Below are 5,028 nucleotides of genomic sequence, written 5' to 3' on the forward strand. Positions count from 1 at the left end.
CTTATGTGTGACCCCCAGACGCCAATGACCTAAGTCACGTAATTCAGCAGCCAGAGGAATCGGCCAGGCAATTCTGGACATGGTTCCTAACAAAGAAAAATCAAATAGTCGACTGCCCGGACGCTGAGGCCCTAGCAGCCTTCAAGCACAATATCCGTGACGAGTGGCTGGCCCGGCACCTTGGACAAGAAAAGCCGAAATCTATGGTAGCACTCACGACACTCATGACCCGCTTTTGCGCGGGAGAAGACAGCTGGCTTGCTCGTAGCAACAATATGACCAAGAACCCTGGTAATTCGGACACCAGGGACAGTAGTGGCAGGTCGCGTCGCAACAAGCAGAAGCGCCGCATTAACGGCGACAATGCTGAGGATACGGCAGTTAATGCCGGATTCAGAGGCTCTAAATCCGGTCAGCGGAAAAAGCCATTCAAAAGGAATCCTAGGGGCCCATCCAGTTTGGACCGAATACTCGACCGCTTGTGCCAGATACATGGCACCCCCGAAAAGCCGGCCAATCACACCAACAGGGATTGTTGGGTGTTCAAGCAGGCATGCAAGTTAAACGCCGAAAATGAAGACAGGGGGCTGCATAGCGATGACGACGAGGAGCCCCGGCCGCCGAACAACAGTGGACAGAAGGGTTTTCCCCCACAAGTGCGGACGGTGAACATGATATACGCAACCCACATCCCCAATAGGGAGTGGAAGCGCACGTTAAGGGACGTATACGCGGTAGAGCCAGTCGCCCCAAAGTTCATCCCATGGTCCTCCTGCCCGATCACCTTTGATCGAAGGGACCATCCCACTAGCATCCGTCATGGCGGATTCGCCGCATTGGTCCTAGACCCAATTATTGACGGATTTCATCTCACTAGAGTCCTTATGGACGGCAGTAGCAGCCTGAACCTGCTTTACCAGGATACAGTACAGGCATAGATCCCTCGAGGATTAAGCCCACCAAAACGACCTTTAAAGGCATAATACCAGGTGTAGAGGCCAACTGTACAGGCTCAGTCACACTTGAAGTGGTCTTCGGATCTCCGGATAATTTCCGAAGCGAGGAGTTAATCTTCGACATAGTCCCGTTTCGCAGTGGTTATCACGCACTGCTCGAGCGAACCGCATTCGCTAAGTTCAATGCGGTACCGCATTACGCATACCTTAAGCTCAAGATGGCAGGCCCTCGAGGAGTAATTACGGTCAATGGAAACACCGAACGCTCCCTCCGAACGGAGGAGCACACGGCGGCCCTTGCAGCGGAAGTACAAAGCAGCCTCTCCAGGCAGTTCTCCAGTCCGGCCACTAAACGATCGGACACCGTCAAGCGCGCCCGGAGTAACCTACAACAAGACCGCCTGGCACGATCCGAGGAGGCGTAGCAATGCGGCCCCAACCCCAACCCTTGCAAAAAGGCGATGCCAGTACTTCGCGTACATAACTACGCTCTAGAGATACCATGGGCACAGGGGGAGGGGCACCATCACGGCACGCCCGAAACATGGCTTAAACCGCACCAGGGGCTGCTGATTTTTTAATTTTCTCTTACTTTCAGGACTCCACTCTTCGGAAGGCCTGTTCGGCAGTTCAATTGCCGCACAAACGATGCAAGAACCAATGAAGAAGACAAGCCACGCCGCATTACGGAACTCCCAGGTGGTCTCTATCACGAGCAGTATACCTGTTTCGCATATTATTCTGCAGCTTGCCCCTGGAGCGGACATGTTAAATAGTCCAACCTTTTGCTTATCGCATTAATTGTATCGTTCTGCTTCGATCGCAGCCCTCTTTAATAAACAATGCATAGCTTTTGTCTATTTTTGCATTACTCTTTTTTATATATGTTCCTTAATGACATGTTGCACCCGTACACTTTGGAATGGCCAGAATACGCCAGGGGCTTCAGTACCCCTCAACATGGTGTAAGAAGTCTGAACACTTTAACAAGTGCGGCACCCCGAACTTATAGCATTATATGCATCGGCTCTGAATCATGTCTTGGGTCAATAGTTGGGTTTGCCCGGCTCCTATGTTTTGGTGCCTTACGTTCCGCTATATCGGCTAAGGTAGCACTAGGAGAACCACTGCGATTGTGCCCCAGTTGAGCTGGGTCGAGCACCTCAATGGAGAAAGCTAAAACTGACTGTCATGATGAAGCGAGAGCTGGTCGCTGTTCGAGAGGTTTTTTGAGTCCCTAAAGACTTATGCCGCTTAGGACGAGGAGCTAGCTCTGTCCAGCCAAGGCGTGGATAGCGCCCCGAACTTGGTCTTCTGAATACCAGGGCCTTCGCCGAAATTTAAAATTATAGAATTCTATGGCTAAGTGAGAGTGTTCACGCATTATAGTCTGATTGCCTTGTTCGAAGGACCCAAACATGGGAAAAAAAGCGCTCAAGTTTATACCCGAACACCCTAGCACTAGAGGCACGGGGGCAGAAGCCGACGACTCGCCATCTCTCAGAATTAATAAACAGCCGCATAGAAGGTAATATTTTAAATTCAAAACAACATTGCTTAGCGCATATGAACAAGTTTTCAGCGCACAGGACAAAACGAGCGAGTTTTACTCAAAAATTACATCCCTAGAACATTCATCCGCCACAAGGCTGGCACCCTTCAAAACATCCTTATAATAATTCTCGGGCTTGCGATGCTCTTTCCCCGGCGGTGGCCCGTCCTTCACAAGCTTCTCAGCATCCAGCTTGCCCCAGTGCACCTTAGCACGGGCAAGGGCCCTACAGGCACCTTCAATGCAGACGGAGCGCTTGATGACTTCGAGCCTTGGACAGGCCTCCACCAATCGCCGCACTAGCCCGAAATAGCTCCCAGGCAAAGCCCCTCCAGGCCACAGCCAAACAATGAGGCCCTTCATGGCCTGTTCGTCCGCCTTGTGGAGCTCGACCAGTTGCTTCAGCTGGTCGCTCAGGGGCACGAGGTGTCCGGCTGTCCTCCTCGGCTCGATAGAATGCGGCGGCATCGGACACACTCCGGGGAAGATCTGTGAACGCTCCTGGAGAGCTCCGGATTCGGGTAAGTAACAAGTAACTCACGTTTATGTATTTGCTTTGCATAAAGAATTCCTTACCCGCCGCTATCTTCTTCACCTCATCCAACTCCTAGAGGGTCTTCTGGGATTCGGCCTTGGCAGACTTGGCATTTTCAAAAGCCACCGCGAGCTCGGACGCTCGCGTCTTTGAGTCAAGCTCCAAACTCTCATGTTTTTCCATGAGAGCCTGGAGCTCTTGCCGCACCTTGCCAACCTCGGCCTCATACTTCTCCCGCTCGGTGCGCTCCGAGGCCGCCCTCTTCTCGGCCTCGAACAACGCTTGCTTAAGGGTCGCCACCTCAGACGTGGCCCCTATAATAGCCACGATAATCCTGCCATTTTTTGCAATTGCACCTTTTTATATATATTTAAACAAGGTATTTCTTACCTTCATTGTCCTCGAGGTGCTTCTTGGCACGCCCGAGCTCTTGCTCGGACCGCTCGAGGTTCTGCTTTAGCGTGTCCACTTCCGCAGTCAGTGCGGCGGACGCCAGCAGGGAAGCCTGCACACGCATATTGACTCCTTTTTGTTAGACTCCTACGAATTTTATTTGATCCTCTATTCGGCTTTTCTTCCCGAATGCCAAACAGAGCATCAGGGGCTACTGTCTATGCGATAATATTATTTACACATTCTTTACTTACCTCAAAGCCTATTAAAAGGCTAGCACAAGATTTAGTCAGCCCGCTCTTGGTGGACTGAACCTTCTTGATCACCGCACTCATAATAGTGTGGTGCCCCTCGTCGATGGAGGCGCCTTGGAGTGCCTCCAACAGATTGTCCGGCGCCTCCGGTTGGACGGGGGTCGCCGGCACAGTGGGTTGGCTCCTCTTGGAAGAAGGTCTCCCGCCGGACTCCGGAACTTTTGAAGGTTCCGGAGCAGTGTCCGGCCTAGAGCCGGACTTGGAGCCCTGGGGGGTTTCATCCCCTTTACTCCTGGAGTCTGGGAGGTCACCTTGCGGCGCCTCCAGGACCAACTCCTCCCGGCTTGGAACCTGTTGCGACAACACTTCGGAGTCGTCCGTAGGGCGGGGGGAGGAAGCCGTCGGAAGCGAGTTCACATTCGACGAGTCCAGTAAGCCGCTCGACGACGCGTCGAGCCGGTCTTTGGGTGGGCTGCATAAACATATTCGGCGTAAGGGAAAGCTGTGCAATAAACGAATACTATGAATTACTCTGGTATTCGGATACTTACGATTTTGCCAAGGGCTTGGTGTAACACCCCGGATGTAACTTTCCCTATTTGTACTCCAACTCTTGCCGTTTCCGGTGTTAAGTTATTTATTTCTCGGGTTCGGGTCTTTGTCTCCTTGTGTTGTTGTCTTTGTCATGCATCTCATATCATGTCATCATATGAATTGCATTTGCATACGTGTTCATCTCATGCATTCGAGCATTTTCCCCGTTGTCCATTTTGCTTTCCGGCGCTTCGTTCTCCTCCGGTGGTAATTTCTAGCTTTCTTTCGTGTGTGGGGATTAAACGTTTCCGGATTGGACCGAGACTTGCCAAGCGGCCTTGGTTTACTACCGGTAGACCGCCTGTCAAGTTTCGTATCATTTGGACTTCGTTTGATACTCCAACGGTTAACCGAGGGCCCGAAAAGGCCTCGTGTGTGTTGCAGCCCAACACCCCTCCATTTGGCCCAAAACCCACCAAACTCTGCTCCGTGTCCTAGAGCGTTTGATCATGATCGTGTGGCCGAAAACCGCACCTCATTTGGACTCTCCTAGCTCCACTTATGCCTATAACTAGAACCCCTTCGTTTTCGGATCTCTCTTCCCCACGAAACCCTAGCTAAAAAAACAGAGATCCCGCCGCCGACGGACATGTCCGGAGCCTAGCCGGACACGTCCGCCGCGCCCCCTCGCCCACTCCCCAAGCGCCACGTGGCACTGGCCACACCCGCCGCCGCCGGGCCCGAAGGCCCGTAGCCGGCCCCCGACGCCGCCTCCGCGGGCCAGAGGAGCCCTGCGCCTCCCGG

The sequence above is a fragment of the Triticum aestivum genome, chromosome 5A, assembly GCF_018294505.1.
Source record: "Triticum aestivum cultivar Chinese Spring chromosome 5A, IWGSC CS RefSeq v2.1, whole genome shotgun sequence".
Classification (NCBI taxonomy): domain Eukaryota; kingdom Viridiplantae; phylum Streptophyta; class Magnoliopsida; order Poales; family Poaceae; genus Triticum; species Triticum aestivum.